Genomic DNA, 18,325 nt, shown 5'->3' on the forward strand with positions numbered 1-18,325 from the left:
GGGGAGGCCGCGGGAGAGCGCTGGAGGCCGGCACGCTTGCGGAAGTGGCAAGGAGGAGGAGGAGAGGAGCAGAGGGGTTTTAGGACAAGCACTTCTTTCCCAGCGGCTGCAGTGCAGGGAGAGGAAGAGGATGACGTACCTGCTCTTTAACCCCCTGGGGCCCAACGACCTCCCAACCCTCAAGGAGCTCACCACCAGCGGTAAGGCCCTGGAGGGAGGGCCCTTGCAGGAGCTCTGTCGGAGCCAAGATGAAGTGGAGACGAGCTGTGGAAAACCTGAGGCTGGGGCTGTGGTGGTGGTCTTCTGGAGGGGACTGGCGGCTGCAAGAAGAGCCCTGCCTGATGGTGCCCTGGGGCTCGAGGGCGGCTTTGGTAGCCCAGGCCTCTTAACCGCTGCCCGTGTCAAAGGGCGGGATCCCCTTCCCCAAAACACTCCTGATGCCTGCCTTTCCTTCCCAGGCTTGTCCTGGGCACAGGATGGGCTTTGTGGAGGCTGGGGGCGGTCCAGGACGCAGCTGGGCAGCCCCGGCGGTGCGAGTGTTTGCTCAGGGCAAGGGGGCGCTTGAGTGCACTCCACTGTCGCCTCTGTGGGGAGGGGAGGGGGGTGCCGGGCGGCTGGCCATTGCCAACTCAGAGCACGGCATGCCTTTCCTTTGCTTTCCAGAAATCTGCAGAGTCTGGGCTACCACGTCTCTGTACATCTGGAGACAGCTCTTGCAGAAGAGGGTGAGCCTCACCTCCTGCCCGTGCTCCATCCTGCCCCCTGGGGCATCCGGAGCGGGTCACAGAGCGCCATCCCCGGGGCCATGCCAGTCATCTGGCAGCCTTCCCGCCTCTGCGCAGCCCTGACAACGCTCCCTCCTCCTGCTTGCATTTTCAGGCGGTGGACATCGAAATTGGGACATTTGCCCTTGTGCCAGCCTGCGCCACGGTGGGAGAGGACCAGGTTTTGCCTGTTGAGAGACCCGTGTTCCAGCCGTGCAGGTTTCTGAAGGACTTTTACAAGCTCAAGTGTACCAAGACCGAAATTCCTGGTAAGACGACAGGTGCATCCCCTGCACAGCCCTTGCATTTGCCTTGGTGCCGACATCTCTGTGACATGGCCGAGCAAAGGCTCTTGCGACCTGGAGAGCGATGAGCGGGGGAGCGGGGGCACATGGTCGTCCACCCAGCACCTTGACCCTCCCTGGGGAGCCAGCCTCACCCTATGCTCCAGCTGGTTGCTGGCAGCAGGAGGCAAAGCTTCTCTTTGCCTCCTCCTGACCATCAGGTCCTTTCTGGACACGCGGCTGAAGCCAAAATGGCCTCTGGCAGAGCGTTGCCTGAGTGCTGGCCACTGACGGCACCTAGTCTGGGAGTCGGCTGAACTGCGGTGGCAGTGACTTGGTTGCTTTGCGCTTGTTTCCTAGACGAGACACCACTTGTTCAGCTCGACTTTGAGGAGATTGCTGCAGACATCCACTTCCAACAAAAAATCGTGGAGCAGTGCATACATGAGACCCTGCTTTTCTTCGCTGGGGCCCTCCGAGACAACAAGGAGGTGGAATTCTCCTTCAAGGGCATTGGCATCCTTGCTGTGCGAAGAAAAGTGGTCAGCATGACCTTCTTTGATGACTGCCTCCTGGAGCTGGATACGACAGGGAACATGCTGGCAGCTCTTCTTGGGGTGAGCTTGTCATTTCTCCGGGGCTGCTCCTCTTGGCTCCATGGCAATGCTGTCAAAGCTCTCCCCAGCCCCTTTCTCTTGCCTGCCGTCGTCACCTGCCGCGGCCCCTGGCCTAGACACCTGCTCCATGAGCTAGGCCAAGGCTTGGTAGCACCTCACCCTCTTTGAGGCAGGGGCTAATGACGTCAAGGGAGAAGGCGGCGTGCGGCTTTCTGAGAGGCAGCCTTTGCGTCTTTGAGCAGCAAGATTTACTGCCTTTCTACGTGCCCTGGGCATCTGCTGATGTGTCCCTGTCCCCTTGCAGGACCGCAAGATGATGAGTATTGTGGCCTTTGCGGGCAAAGACAATTTTAGCCGGATCAGTCAAGACGGGATCATCATGCTGCCAAGGTGAGCAGGGTGGCTTCTGCAGCCCCTGGCTGGTCGAGGCAGCAGCAGCTGCTCAGCCCCTGCTGTGGAGGTACCCTCTTGCCGAGGCCCCTCTCCTGCTGGGCTTAGGCAAGTGCATCTCCTTCCCCGGAGAGCTTCCCTGTCTGCCCGCTGCTCGTTCCTGCCCAGCTTGGAGAGTGCAGGTGAAGCAGCCAGTCTGCTCCTGATGGGCCCTGAGAGAGTGAGAGAGGCAGGAGGGTTTGCAGGGGCAGCAAGGAGGGCGTGTGCTGCCGTCATCAGCTTTCTGGCAGGAAGGCCAGGCAAGCACCGTCAGAAGCTGAGGGAGGCCGTGGGGCCCCTCCGGTCCCACAGGGAGCTGTGTCCTCCAAGAACTTGGCAGTGGCTCCCAAAGATGCCTGCCAGAAGCTTATGAGCATCACCTGCCAGGGAAGCGCGGTGCCCTTTTGCCTAGCTGGTGCCTTCTTGTTTCCAGGTTTGCACTTGAGACCCCCAACTCAGCATCGGGCCCTGGCATTTCTGTGAAGCCCAGGACAGAGTTGGCGCCTGGGGGCAGGGGTGCCCACAGAGGTAATGTCCCAGCTGAGGAGTGCTGGCAGGGGGCTGTGGGCGCTCCTCTCTGGCCCACAGGCTCCCAAAGACACTGTTGTGCCCTCCTCTTGTCTCCTGCTTGCAGTGAGTGTGCTGGATCCGGTGTCCCTGGCTCAGAGGAGGGTTTCTGCATTCAGACAGCTGGCAAAGGAAGGCGAGCGGGCTAAAGCCAAGGAAGCTGGCCGAGCCAGGTGAGCCTGCTGGCGGAGCAGTGTGGTGGGGGGGCGCAGGGGCACCCGGTGCCCTTGTTGTAGTATGCGCGAGAGGCGTCCATTGGCCGGGGTGTCTGTGCTGATGCCGAAAGGCCCCGGAGACCTTGTGCTGCCGGACATGTGCTCCTCCTGCCGAACCGGCTGGTGGTGCCGGAGCCGGGGGGAAGGCTGCATGCCCGTCCTGGAGCAACAGGCTCAGACTGGGCTCCCACAAGCTCAGCCTGTGTTGCCTCTTTAGATTCCTGCCAGTAATCCAGCAGAAGTCCCAGGAGAAGCCGACAGAGCTCAGCAAACCTCCAGCTCGGCCGCACTTGCGGCTCCCTGCGTCTGTTCCGCAGCCCTCAGGAACGGTACGCCCTAGGGATCTGCCAGCCCCGTGTCACATTTTGGGCTCTGGGCCGGGGCACAAGGGGCAGCAGGACCTGCCCATCGTCCCAGCCCCCCTGCCCTGCCCAAGCCCAAGGAGACTAACGCTGCGTGTGGTGTGTGTGTGGCCTCCAGAGAACGAGCTCCCTCCACACTGAGAGGGAAGAAAACCAGCTCCGGCTGCACATGGCATTCAAGCGCCAAGAGGTGGAAGCAGAAGTGTGGCGCCAGTACCAGGCCAGCAGAACTGGGCAGAAGGTGGAGCTAGGCCAGGTACGGCATGCACTTCACAGCCCCCTGGAAAAGGGTGTTTCTCCTTCCCCATCCCCTGGGTGGGCTGCAGGGAAGGTCTCCCCGCAGCGCTGTGGCCAACTGGCCAGGCAGGGGTCTTCCGTCTGCCTGCTGCCTTGCAGATTGCCCTGCAGGAGGAGCTGTTCCTAGGGCCCCAGGCCAAAGCGTGCAGTTGGCGGTGGCATGAGCGGTCAGTTTCGTGCCCAGACCTCTCTCTGGGGGGGTCAGCACTGCTGCCTTGAAGACTAAGCCAAGCCTGCGCAAGCCTCTCGCCTCGGCTGAAGCCTTGCGAGCAGCCCCAGCCACTGGTGGCACTGCTTTAGGAGAGGCTCTTCTGCCTTTGCAGAGCCGTTGCCGCTACCTGTTTGAGGACCCCGATCGCCCTCCCCACCTCCTGAGAAAGGCCTATGCCGAGCAGCTGAGGGAGAGGCTAAAGGAGAAGGAGACATGCCAAAGCACTGCAAGGCAGAGAGACACAGAGGGGCGGGCAGAGCTGCACCACCTGGAGACCGCACTGGAAGTGTAAGTGTGTGCTGGCTCCTGCAGAGGCCGGGCAAAGCCTTGGGCGGCTCCCACCACTGGAGGTGTCTGGGCTGAAGACGGAAGGCTGGCTCAGCCGGCTGGGTTCTGCCTTCGCAAAGCAGGCAGGCGGTGCTTGCCCTCCCCACGCCGTGACTCCCGGGTGCCCGGCCCTCAGCTCTGATGCCTGATGTGTCGGAGGCTCAGCCCGGCCCGGCTTCACGCCCGGCTGATCTGCACTGCAGACAGGCTGGGGCGCAACGGCCCACGAGACACGGCCCAGAGCAGCGGCCTGGGCTCAGCAGCACCTGCGAGAAGTACTGGCCCGAGCCAGGCTTTGGGGTGCCATGGGCCCTTCTCCTTGGCTACGGAGCTGAGGCCCTTTCTTCTGTGTCCTTTAGCAAGGGGGAGAAGATGAGGCTGTTGGAGCGCCCTGGGAAGGCCCAGCGACCGCCAGCCGCACGAGGAAGCTGCAAGCAGCCCCGGAGAGCCCAGCGGCAGGGGCCTTAGGCATCACAGCAGACGCCCTTCTCAACGGGAGAGCCGTCAGCAGCGGGTGGCAGGGCCGAGGAGTGCCTCTGCAGACGGGAACCCGCCAAATAAAGGCTGCTGGTGCCTGTGCCCAGCCAGAGTGACCACGCTGCTCCCCGCTTTGATTCAAGCCATCCATTCCTGTGCACGTGCAGGTTCGTATGTGCCGTCTTTGCTGAGTGAAATATATCACAAGCGACTCCGCAGCGCCAGCGCACCGACAGCAACGTGAGCCGGATCCTGGCCTTGCTCACGCGTCCCTCACGGATTCGGCAGCAAAGTGCCAGCTGCAGATTCTTTGTGACTGCCTTTGCGAGAGGCAAAATGAGAGACATGCAAGAGCAATGGAAAACTGAGTTTGTGGCTTTGCAGTTTTAGGAGTTAAAATGCACTTTAAAGAGCAAGCCAAGTCATCTTTTTTCACCTGCTACTGAGGAGACCTATGTAGAAGTTGAAAAGAATATGATGAACCAGGACTCAGTCATCCCTGCTTTATAATCTGCTTTAGAACTAGACCGGGTCAGGGCTGAGGTGACAGACGAAAGAAAGCGTGAAAGCGCTAGCCACCTGCATGGTTTTCACTTTAATTGGGACCCAGAGGCCGTACCACATTGCCAGGTAGAGATGGATTATCTTGAAGGACGGGTTTAGGTATTGCAGCTACTCCCATTTCACTTCAGGTGATGTACCGGTTTAAGTGCATTGCTGGTTTTGGGCCCGTTGGTTTATTTTGTCCAACTTCCACGTTGATATTCCTTCCACAAAATCCAAATCCTGCCTAGCAATGCTCAAAGCAGTTCTGTGCTTATAAACTGGATGCCCATTCTCAGCGCCAACTGACACTACATTTGCATAACTCCTTACTCTGATTTCACCAAAATATACCTAGGTAAGGTGGAGGGCTTCTTAAGAGTTCTGGGCACCTGGCAACCCCTTGGTTTCTGAAAAGGCTGTATTTGAAACAAATGCCTGCAACAGTTTCTTCCCCTGATTCTACTGGAGAAATTCTCCGCACCTCTTCATACCTCCTCTTACTAGAGGCCTTTGCTGGAAAAGCCGAGCCTTGACTGGCAGCTAACCTCATCATTAGCAGCACATCCCCAGAGCAAATTTCATTTTTGACTCTACTTCTCTGAAACAAGCTATTGTCTTAGGAAACAACGTTTGCTTGATCGCCGAGGCATTAGAGAAGGGGGAAAGTACTACAACTTTATTGCCGCCTCTGACTGGCTTTACTCTTTTCTTCCACCCCTTGTCAAACCCACGCAGTTAACACAGTTTTGGTAGCCTCAGTCCAACTCAGAGCTGCGGGCAGTAACAAAGTCGGTGAATTACTGCCTGGCCCACAAAACATCTGGCAGGCAAGCAGTCTAATGAATCAGAAAGCCTGCATCGTGGCCACTTGGTGTGACTGCCCAGTCTCCCTGCGCTGCCCTCAGGCTGGCGAGTCCTAGAAAGGTCTTGGTGCTGGATCTTTTCTGTTCCTGCTGGCAGCGACAAGTCTCCCTACCACTGCCCTGAAGAAGTACAGAGGAAGGCAGCTGCACAGCCAAACGGCTGTTGTTTCCCTCTGCAAAGGTGGAATTTCCCTTCGCATATATGAACACTGTTTAGGAACTGGACACCTTCACACTGGGCTCTGAGGCACCACGCCATAGTCCTTTCTTCCTCCTTCCCAATCCACCTTAGCACCGCATTGTGCTCCTTCACTCGTGCACTCCATTCGCCTTCCACTACCCTGTTTTCGTTCTCTGAAGGTCCTGTGCCGAAAGTTTAATTAACCATATATGCAGAGAAGTAATGGTACCGGAACACATCGTTAAAATTATTGCTTGAGGTTTGCCCTCTGCTTTGTTTATAGACGCAGGATGGTACAATGGAAACTGGGGAGGTTCCCTCTGTAGAAATACCTACTTTTTGCTCCACTTTAAGAGCCAGTATAGGAGGAATACTCAAAAAAGCACAGGCAGTAAATTCCCCAGAGGAAGAATCTGCAAACCCCATTTGTTTTGAAGTGGTGCTACAACAAAGCGTATGCTGTATCGCATTACAGCTGGTAATTCTGTCTTCACAACAGATACTGCAGCCTTGCTGCTTCCCAACAGTTGCAGATGCTGCCATTACAACCAAATCTAGCAAGTGGCGTGTTTGAGATGACATTTACGGAGAAGAGTAGTAACGCTGGAGCCAAGCTACCAGCTGAAAAAAAAGGAGGAGGCTCTTCTCCTTCTCTCCCCCTCCCCCCACCACACGCACACTTTGCACTGGTCTTGGTACCCTTCAGGTGCTCCGCTGATCTGAGCCAACGCATCCGTTAGGCACTAGCAGAGTTCTCCTCTTCTTGTTTGAGGAATGCCCGGTCAACCTTCACTCATTACTCCTCTCTCAGCATCACCCTGGTGCTTTCTCAGAACCTTTTCCATTACCGGGGCTGCTGCATGCTTTCCTGCAGGAGGAGGCAATGCCAACATGGCCCTGGGGCTCTGGAGTCCCTTGGCCGACGGCAGGGCGCAGGGTCAGGGAAAGGCACCAGGAGAAGGGGGAGAAAGCAGCAGCCCCAGAGACTTTGTCAGGCAAATCGGAATTTATCTCCTTTTCTCCAACAAAGAGTTGATGGAGCCCCGCTAGTGCCACCAGAGGGACGGCCTCTTGCAGGACAGGGGAGAGTCGTGGGGGCTGCGGGCCCTCCTCTTTGGGGGGTGCCGAGGCCCTGTGCAAGAGCAGTCTGCCCCGGCCGGGAGCGGAGGGGCTGCAGCTGCAGGCCTGGGCAGAGGGACCTGCTGCCAACGGCTCCTCCTGGGGCTGCTCCTGCTCTGCATGGACGGGTGCAGATGCAGGGCGGCCGGGACCCCCCACGGAGGGCGGCCTCCAATGTGCTGTGCTGTGCTGGTCCTCCACATCGGATTCTGCAGAGCTGCTGGAGGTGGCCAGGTGGGGGGGCAGGAGTTCCCCCCCGGGAGCTGGTGGAGGGCGACAATGAGAGTGGTGAAGAACCGGCAGATGCTGCCCCCGAGATTACGGATGCCGTGATTCATTTCGTCTGGGTGACTGACAAGCCTGGGAGAGCGAAGTCAGCAGAACTGGTAAAAGTAGAACTGAAACCTGGAGTTAAATCGGTAAAATGAAACCAGCGTCCTATGAAGCTGGAATCTTGTGTTGAGTGGGAACCCCTTATAAAAGAATTTTCTTAAATACGGATTGGTGCGAGAGTGTCAGTCAGAATACAACCCTCCAATTTTGCCTGCTAAAAAGCCACACTCTCAAGAATATCAACCAGTGCGGGATTTAAGAGCAGTTAACCAGATAGTGATCGACGTCCATCCTGGGGTACCTAACCCTTCTACTCTTTTGACCGTGATAATAGACTCTAACGTTTATTTTACAGTATTGGATTCAAAGGACGCTTTCTTCTGTGCTCCCCTGGATGAGCAAAGCCAGAAGTTATTTGCTTTCAAATGGGAGAGCCCCACGACAGGACGAAAGACGCAGTTATGTTGGACAGTGCTTCCTCAAGGGTTCAAGAACAGCCCCACAGTCTTTGGTAATGTACTTGCAGAAGAACTGGAACAATGGGAAAGTGAGAAGACCGATACAATATGTAGATGATATTTTAACAGGAGCAGGTACAATTGAAGAATGTAAAGATGCAACTGTCAGATTATTGAACCTCCTGCGATTACCTAGATACTGTCAAGAAAGAAAGTACAAATTGTGGACAGAAGCGTCACCTTTCTGGGATCTGAAATATCTCAAAGAAAACAGAGGCTCGGACAAGAAAGGAAAGAGGCAATCTGTCAGATTGCTCCCCCCGCCCCCTCCATCCAAGAGAGAGCTTAGACCCTTCTTAGGAATGGCTGGGTGGTGTCGCCTGTGGATACCTGATTTTGGACTCACGGCCAAAGCTTTCTATGAATTTATTAAAGGGCCAGCAGAATGATTGGAACGGGCTCCAGAATGTCGTAAAGGATTCGATGAAATAAAATTTGCTCTGATGGGACCTCCGGCTTTAGGCCTAGCAAACTGACAAAACCTTTTGAGCTGTATGGACGTGAGAGAGGACATCAGGCTTTGGGAGTACGTGCCTAGTGGATGAGGGAAAAGCTGTGGACGTTGTCTACCCGGACTTCAGTAAGGTGTTTGACACGGTCTCCCACAGTATCCTATTGGACAAGGTGTTGGCTCACGGCTTAGACAGGTGTACTCTTCACTGGCTTAGAAACTGGCCGAGCCCAGCGAGTCCTGGTAAATGGAGTTAAACCCAGTTGCGATTGGTCACAAGTGGTGTTCCCCAGGGCCCAGTTTTGGGGCTGGTCTTGTTTAATATCTTCATTGGCGGCCTGGCTCAGACAAGAAAGAAAAGAGCTGATCTGTCAGTTTGCTCCCAGCGACGTCCAGGCGGCACAGCACTGTCCCAAAGAGGTGTTTGCCCAAAAGCTGTTTCCCCGCTCCCCCGACTGGACCCCTGCTCTAACACCAGGTGGGGCCAGGTTAGCTCAGCGGCTGTGTCTGTGTTTAGCCTGTACCTGGGGCTAAACTCTTAACAGTTGCTCTTTCACCCGATAGCCCCTCACCAGCAGGGAGGGGAACGCCCTGGGTGTTGTTTGATTGCTTGAATGGGTACAAGTTCGGTACACGTTTAATACGTTTACTATCTTCATCAACGACCTGGATGAGGGGATCGAGCGCAACGTCAGTAAGTCTGCAGATGACACGATATTAAGCGGGAGTGTCGAAGTGCTCGCGGGTAGGAAGGCTCTGCAGAGGGACTTGGACAGGCTGGATCGATGGGCTGAGGTCAGTTGTATGAGGTTCAACAAGGCCAGGTGCTGTGTCCTGCACTTGGGTCACAACAACCCCACGCAGTGCTACAGGCTTGGGGGTGAGTGGCTGGAAAGCTGCCCGGTGGAGAAGGGCCTGGGGGTGCTGGTTGACAGCCGGCGGAACATGAGCCGGCAGTGTGCCCAGGTGGCCAAGAAGGCCAAGAGCACCCTGGCCTGTATCAGAAAGAGTGTGGCCAGCAGCAGTAGGGAAGTGATTGTGCCTCTGGACTTAGCACTGGTGAGGCTGCACCTCGAATCCTGTGTGCAGTTTTGGGCCCCTCACTGCAAGAAGGACCACTGAGGTGCTGGAGTGTGTCCAGAGAAGGGCAATGGAGGTGGTGAAGGGTCTGGAGAACAGGTCTTACAAGGAGCAGCTGAGGGAACTGGGGTTGTTTAGTTGTGGGAAGAGGCGGCTCAGGGGAGACCTTATTGCTCTCTACAACTACCTGAAAGGAGGTTCTAGTGAGGTGGGGGTCAGTCTCTTCTCCCAAGTAACAAGCAACAGGACAAGAGGGAATGGCCTCAAGTTGTGCCAGGGGAAGTTCAGATTGGACAGTAGGAACAATTTCTTCACTGAAAGAGTGGTCAAACATTGGAAGAGGCTGCCCAGGGAAGCGGTGGAGTCGCCATCCCTGGAGGTGTTCAGACCAGGTGCTGATGTAGGACTTTGGGACACGGTTTAGTGGGCATGGTGGTGTTAGGTCACCGGTTGGACTTGATGATCTGCGAGGTCTATTCCAACCTAATGATTCTATCTTTCCGATTTGCTTAATGGAAACCAAAGAGACCAGGGAAAGAGAAAACCCCAATAAGCACATCCTCACATGCAGGCAAGCTGAGGGAGACATGCTCCTGAATGTAGGAACAGTCTAGACACATTTCATGTCTGTTACACGCTTATACTGATCACAGCATAACTGACACGAAAAAGAAAAGGGGTAAATAGGAGCAATCCTGGAAACACTCAGGTACTTGCTTAACTGAAATCACCACTGGGAATCAGAAGTGGGTTAGCCCGTTTTTCCCAGGCTTTTATTTTTTTGTACTTCTCGCTCCGACTTCCGCTGACAGAGTTTCATAGTACCAGAGATGGCAAAGGTACTTGCATGGAAGGCTACACAGACATGAAGCTGTGCAACGCAGCACCCCTGCCAGACATTGCCTCAACTTGTGAGATGTTCTAAACATTTGGAAAACATTTGGGAAGTGCTACTAGTATCGACAGACCTTTTGCCTTAAATGACTGCATCAGGTTAAAAACTGAATGAGGGTCCCACAAGTCCTCGCTGGCTCTTTAGTTGGTGAAGCCATAGCTTCAAATGAGGCATGTTGTCAAGTGTCTGTCTGAACCATGGTCCTGCTGCTCAGCAGTATCAAATATTCACACAATCTCAAGAGAAGGCAAAAAAAGAGAGTTTAAAAAGGCCATCCTTCTTTTAGGTGTGTCCTTCATGAAACTTAAAATGCCTTAATTTAACTCACTTTGCTTTTATAGAACGCAAGGTGCCCTGGAAAGCATTTTCCATGTAAGATACAGAAGAGAAAGCAGGAGCATAGCGCCATTCAATCAGGTAGAAGCTTTTATTAGGAAGTTAGCCAATGTTCCCAACTGGGCTTGAGAAACATACCAATCAAAAATTACTCTCTTCCTATTGTATCAATGAAAAAGCAGAATAACCGGGTTTTACTCTGATTGTCATTATTATTTTCAGAATTACCATTATCATGTTCACCTCTCCTCTTTCTCTGTCATCACCACGTAAAGACATTCTGGTGCCTTAGTACTTAGTTTCTGCTATTTCCAAAGGTACCTGAACCATTGCTCCAAAATTGCCTCAAAACAAACAAAATAATCCCAAACAAAAGCATAGGTAAGAATTTCTAAAAGCAGAGTGTCACAGATTATTGCTGAGTTAAACGAGTCCCCCAAACCCAGTGTGAAAACTCTCCCTGTTACTACCCCCTTTGAACATCAGAAAAGAGCTTTATGAACGATAAGGCAAAGTACAGAACTATTTACCCCGAAGTCCAATGGCTTTTCACTGAGAAATAAAGTCAAACATCGTTTTTGTTCTTTCCCTGCGCACCCGGCCCTCCCCCCCCCCCCCCCCCCTCCAGTGTTTTCAGCGTGCGGAAATGCAGTTTTCAGCACAACACGTCCCAATTCCCCACCATTTCAACAAGCTTTCAACCAATAGGAAATATCCAGGATCTTATGAGGGCTGTAGGATTAAAAGCACAAACGGCGACTTTCTTTTCAGTCTCCTTATGAATAAACGTACCAATATGCTATTAGTCTGCAAGAAGCTACAGATTTCACAGCTAACTTCAAAACTGCAGCACTAGAATCTCTCCTACTCCTGAAATACAGAAATAATGTCTACCTTTTTTCTCAGCCTATATACTTAATATCCCTTCTGACTTAGCTCTTCTTCACCTAATACGGGGTAGATAACGAGAACATCCAAAGTTACACCACAAAATCCGAAACGGTTTAGAAGGGATGTAACTTTTCCGCTTGCAGGCATAGAGCAACGTCCAGCTGCTACGGTATTAGGGTAACTTCTGATAGAATGGACATCCTACATCCACGGATGAACACAGGCTGCTGTTTAAGGCAAGACACTGAATTAGGCAACTGGACTGGCTGCCTGGCTCGTGGCAATTCTGGGGACGGTTCCAGTTGCATTCATTTTTGAGTAGTCAAGAAATTGGGATTCTGCATACGCATTCCCCTTTGTCAGTAGCTAATCAATTTGACCCTCTTTATTGTGTCTGTTGGTGCTTTCTGCAGCTCCTCGGACGCAAGGGAGACAAGGACTGTATCACACTTTAAATCAGTCTCACTGTCATTGACTGTACGTGGCAGCCATTTCCGATCCATGTCCACTCATGTGCTGGTTGGGTGCTGAGCAACCCACGTTTCCCCTGTCCGTGCCAACAGAAATAGGTCCGCAGGGCAGTATGCAACGTGTTACAAGTAGAGAAATTTTGGCATACGGAGCGCTCAGCAAAAACCCCCAAGGATTTCATAGTAAAATGGATAGTTCAGATATGTCATTCATAAAACCAAACGTAAGATAACAATTAAATGCACATAGATTTCCTCATGCTATCAAAATTGTCAACATTTCTCATTTCCTTCTCTCCACACGGGAATAAAAAAAAGAATAAAAGACATTTTCGAAGAAGCAGAAGATCTTTGCAATTTTATAGCAAAAGAGAGTGACACTAGGTCTGCAGACTAGGTGCTTATTAGAATCTAAACACTTAAGTCACGTCGTCTTTCCTACTTTTTTAAAAACTTGTTTCCATGACGCTAATTTTGTATTTGCCTCTCTGTCAGCTGAATTCAGTGTCTCCTTCATCTTTTTTTCCAAGGTTAAGTTTGAAAGCCAGACCATCGCATTCAAATTGGAGCCATGCACTTGATTTATACAACAATAGAAGCATTAGAGCATTTTTCTCTTCCCCTCCTAGGAGCTCACAGAATGTAGTTTTATGCTGAAAATTGTCTTTGAACAAAATGGCCTGCTCTGATTCAAGCCGTCCATTCCTGTGCACGTGCAGGTTCGTATGTGCCGTCTTTGCTGAGTGAAATAAATCACAAGCGACTCTGCAGCGCCAGCGCACCGACAGCAACGTGAGCCGGATCCTGGCCTTGCTCACGCGTCACTCACGGATTCGGCAGCAAAGTGCCAGCTGCAGATTCTTTGTGACTGCCTGTGATGTGTGATGTCACAACGGGCTGTCCACCCCCGTGGCGCTCACACCTCCGCACACACGTCTGGGGCTAGCGCAGCACCACTTTCAACTTCCAGTGTTTCATACCAGACACCAAGTCTTGGCCGTGTCTTCCCTTCAACATCTATGTGAGGACATTTCCTTGCACTTCACTTTCTCCAGCCTCCCACCAAACTAAACAGCCCTAATTACTTTCTTCCCCCCTGGGGACAAAGGTGGGTGGGGCCGCGAGGTGGCCTGTGACGTCACAGTGGGACACCCGCACCACAGCAACAACTCTCTCTCCCCACCGTGCCCCCGGCCACACTCCCAGCAACGCCCGGGCAACACCGGGGGGCTGCTCTCGCCAGCGCTCTGCTCCGCAGGAGCTGCCCTGCTGCCAGAAGGCGAGGGGAGGCCGCGGGAGAGCGCTGGAGGCCGGCACGCTTGCGGAAGTGGCAAGGAGGAGGAGGAGAGGAGCAGAGGGGTTTTAGGACAAGCACTTCTTTCCCAGCGGCTGCAGTGCAGGGAGAGGAAGAGGATGACGTACCTGCTCTTTAACCCCCTGGGGCCCAACGACCTCCCAACCCTCAAGGAGCTCACCACCAGCGGTAAGGCCCTGGAGGGAGGGCCCTTGCAGGAGCTCTGTCGGAGCCAAGATGAAGTGGAGACGAGCTGTGGAAAACCTGAGGCTGGGGCTGTGGTGGTGGTCTTCTGGAGGGGACTGGCGGCTGCAAGAAGAGCCCTGCCTGATGGTGCCCTGGGGCTCGAGGGCGGCTTTGGTAGCCCAGGCCTCTTAACCGCTGCCCGTGTCAAAGGGCGGGATCCCCTTCCCCAAAACACTCCTGATGCCTGCCTTTCCTTCCCAGGCTTGTCCTGGGCACAGGATGGGCTTTGTGGAGGCTGGGGGCGGTCCAGGACGCAGCTGGGCAGCCCCGGCGGTGCGAGTGTTTGCTCAGGGCAAGGGGGCGCTTGAGTGCACTCCACTGTCGCCTCTGTGGGGAGGGGAGGGGGGTGCCGGGCGGCTGGCCATTGCCAACTCAGAGCACGGCATGCCTTTCCTTTGCTTTCCAGAAATCTGCAGAGTCTGGGCTACCACGTCTCTGTACATCTGGAGACAGCTCTTGCAGAAGAGGGTGAGCCTCACCTCCTGCCCGTGCTCCATCCTGCCCCCTGGGGCATCCGGAGCGGGTCACAGAGCGCCATCCCCGGGGCCATGCCAGTCATCTGGCAGCCTTCCCGCCTCTGCGCAGCCCTGACAACGCTCCCTCCTCCTGCTTGCATTTTCAGGCGGTGGACATCGAAATTGGGACATTTGCCCTTGTGCCAGCCTGCGCCACGGTGGGAGAGGACCAGGTTTTGCCTGTTGAGAGACCCGTGTTCCAGCCGTGCAGGTTTCTGAAGGACTTTTACAAGCTCAAGTGTACCAAGACCGAAATTCCTGGTAAGACGACAGGTGCATCCCCTGCACAGCCCTTGCATTTGCCTTGGTGCCGACATCTCTGTGACATGGCCGAGCAAAGGCTCTTGCGACCTGGAGAGCGATGAGCGGGGGAGCGGGGGCACATGGTCGTCCACCCAGCACCTTGACCCTCCCTGGGGAGCCAGCCTCATCTCCCCAGCTCACCCTATGCTCCAGCTGGTTGCTGGCAGCAGGAGGCAAAGCTTCTCTTTGCCTCCTCCTGACCATCAGGTCCTTTCTGGACACGCGGCTGAAGCCAAAATGGCCTCTGGCAGAGCATTGCCTGAGTGCTGGCCACTGACGGCACCTAGTCTGGGAGTCGGCTGAACTGCGGTGGCAGTGACTTGGTTGCTTTGCGCTTGTTTCCTAGACGAGACACCACTTGTTCAGCTCGACTTTGAGGAGATTGCTGCAGACATCCACTTCCAACAAAAAATCGTGGAGCAGTGCATACATGAGACCCTGCTTTTCTTCGCTGGGGCCCTCCGAGACAACAAGGAGGTGGAATTCTCCTTCAAGGGCATTGGCATCCTTGCTGTGCGAAGAAAAGTGGTCAGCATGACCTTCTTTGATGACTGCCTCCTGGAGCTGGATACGACAGGGAACATGCTGGCAGCTCTTCTTGGGGTGAGCTTGTCATTTCTCCGGGGCTGCTCCTCTTGGCTCCATGGCAATGCTGTCAAAGCTCTCCCCAGCCCCTTTCTCTTGCCTGCCGTCGTCACCTGCCGCGGCCCCTGGCCTAGACACCTGCTCCATGAGCTAGGCCAAGGCTTGGTAGCACCTCACCCTCTTTGAGGCAGGGGCTAATGACGTCAAGGGAGAAGGCGGCGTGCGGCTTTCTGAGAGGCAGCCTTTGCGTCTTTGAGCAGCAAGATTTACTGCCTTTCTACGTGCCCTGGGCATCTGCTGATGTGTCCCTGTCCCCTTGCAGGACCGCAAGATGATGAGTATTGTGGCCTTTGCGGGCAAAGACAATTTTAGCCGGATCAGTCAAGACGGGATCATCATGCTGCCAAGGTGAGCAGGGTGGCTTCTGCAGCCCCTGGCTGGTCGAGGCAGCAGCAGCTGCTCAGCCCCTGCTGTGGAGGTACCCTCTTGCCGAGGCCCCTCTCCTGCTGGGCTTAGGCAAGTGCATCTCCTTCCCCGGAGAGCTTCCCTGTCTGCCCGCTGCTCGTTCCTGCCCAGCTTGGAGAGTGCAGGTGAAGCAGCCAGTCTGCTCCTGATGGGCCCTGAGAGAGTGAGAGAGGCAGGAGGGTTTGCAGGGGCAGCAAGGAGGGCGTGTGCTGCCGTCATCAGCTTTCTGGCAGGAAGGCCAGGCAAGCACCGTCAGAAGCTGAGGGAGGCCGTGGGGCCCCTCCGGTCCCACAGGGAGCTGTGTCCTCCAAGAACTTGGCAGTGGCTCCCAAAGATGCCTGCCAGAAGCTTATGAGCATCACCTGCCAGGGAAGCGCGGTGCCCTTTTGCCTAGCTGGTGCCTTCTTGTTTCCAGGTTTGCACTTGAGACCCCCAACTCAGCATCGGGCCCTGGCATTTCTGTGAAGCCCAGGACAGAGTTGGCGCCTGGGGGCAGGGGTGCCCACAGAGGTAATGTCCCAGCTGAGGAGTGCTGGCAGGGGGCTGTGGGCGCTCCTCTCTGGCCCACAGGCTCCCAAAGACACTGTTGTGCCCTCCTCTTGTCTCCTGCTTGCAGTGAGTGTGCTGGATCCGGTGTCCCTGGCTCAGAGGAGGGTTTCTGCATTCAGACAGCTGGCAAAGGAAGGCGAGCGGGCTAAAGCCAAGGAAGCTGGCCGAGCCAGGTGAGCCTGCTGGCGGAGCAGTGTGGTGGGGGGGCGCAGGGGCACCCGGTGCCCTTGTTGTAGTATGCGCGAGAGGCGTCCATTGGCCGGGGTGTCTGTGCTGATGCCGAAAGGCCCCGGAGACCTTGTGCTGCCGGACATGTGCTCCTCCTGCCGAACCGGCTGGTGGTGCCGGAGCCGGGGGGAAGGCTGCATGCCCGTCCTGGAGCAACAGGCTCAGACTGGGCTCCCACAAGCTCAGCCTGTGTTGCCTCTTTAGATTCCTGCCAGTAATCCAGCAGAAGTCCCAGGAGAAGCCGACAGAGCTCAGCAAACCTCCAGCTCGGCCGCACTTGCGGCTCCCTGCGTCTGTTCCGCAGCCCTCAGGAACGGTACGCCCTAGGGATCTGCCAGCCCCGTGTCACATTTTGGGCTCTGGGCCGGGGCACAAGGGGCAGCAGGACCTGCCCATCGTCCCAGCCCCCCTGCCCTGCCCAAGCCCAAGGAGACTAACGCTGCGTGTGGTGTGTGTGTGGCCTCCAGAGAACGAGCTCCCTCCACACTGAGAGGGAAGAAAACCAGCTCCGGCTGCACATGGCATTCAAGCGCCAAGAGGTGGAAGCAGAAGTGTGGCGCCAGTACCAGGCCAGCAGAACTGGGCAGAAGGTGGAGCTAGGCCAGGTACGGCATGCACTTCACAGCCCCCTGGAAAAGGGTGTTTCTCCTTCCCCATCCCCTGGGTGGGCTGCAGGGAAGGTCTCCCCGCAGCGCTGTGGCCAACTGGCCAGGCAGGGGTCTTCCGTCTGCCTGCTGCCTTGCAGATTGCCCTGCAGGAGGAGCTGTTCCTAGGGCCCCAGGCCAAAGCGTGCAGTTGGCGGTGGCATGAGCGGTCAGTTTCGTGCCCAGACCTCTCTCTGGGGGGGTCAGCACCGCTGCCTTGAAGACTAAGCCAAGCCTGCGCAAGCCTCTCGCCTCGGCTGAAGCCTTGCGAGCAGCCCCAGCCACTGGTGGCACTGCTTTAGGAGAGGCTCTTCTGCCTTTGCAGAGCCGTTGCCGCTACCTGTTTGAGGACCCCGATCGCCCTCCCCACCTCCTGAGAAAGGCCTATGCCGAGCAGCTGAGGGAGAGGCTAAAGGAGAAGGAGACATGCCAAAGCACTGCAAGGCAGAGAGACACAGAGGGGCGGGCAGAGCTGCACCACCTGGGGACCGCACTGGAAGTGTAAGTGTGTGCTGGCTCCTGCAGAGGCCGGGCAAAGCCTTGGGCGGCTCCCACCACTGGAGGTGTCTGGGCTGAAGACGGAAGGCTGGCTCAGCCGGCTGGGTTCTGCCTTCCCAAAGCAGGCAGGTGGTGCTTGCCCTCCCCACGCCGTGACTCCCGGGTGCCCGGCCCTCAGCTCTGATGCCTGATGTGTCGGAGGCTCAGCCCGGCCCGGCTTCACGCCCGGCTGATCTGCACTCTTCACTGCAGACAGGCTGGGGCGCAACGGCCCACGAGACACGGCCCAGAGCAGCGGCCTGGGCTCAGCAGCACCTGCGAGAAGTACTGGCCCGAGCCAGGCTTTGGGGTGCCGTGGGCCCTTCTCCTTGGCCACGGAGCTGAGGCCCTTTCTTCTGTGTCCTTTAGCAAGGGGGAGAAGATGAGGCTGTTGGAGCGCCCTGGGAAGGCCCAGCGACCGCCAGCCGCACGAGGAAGCTGCAAGCAGCCCCGGAGAGCCCAGCGGCAGGGGCCTTAGGCATCACAGCAGACGCCCTTCTCAACGGGAGAGCCGTCAGCAGCGGGTGGCAGGGCCGAGGAGTGCCTCTGCAGACGGGAACCCGCCAAATAAAGGCTGCTGGTGCCTGTGCCCAGCCAGAGTGACCACGCTGCTCCCCGCTTTGATTCAAGCCATCCATTCCTGTGCACGTGCAGGTTCGTATGTGCCGTCTTTGCTGAGTGAAATAAATCACAAGCGACTCTGCAGCGCCAGCGCACCGACAGCAA

Source organism: Leptosomus discolor, chromosome Z, assembly GCF_034619465.1.
Source record: "Leptosomus discolor isolate bLepDis1 chromosome Z, bLepDis1.hap2, whole genome shotgun sequence".
NCBI lineage: Eukaryota > Metazoa > Chordata > Aves > Leptosomiformes > Leptosomidae > Leptosomus > Leptosomus discolor.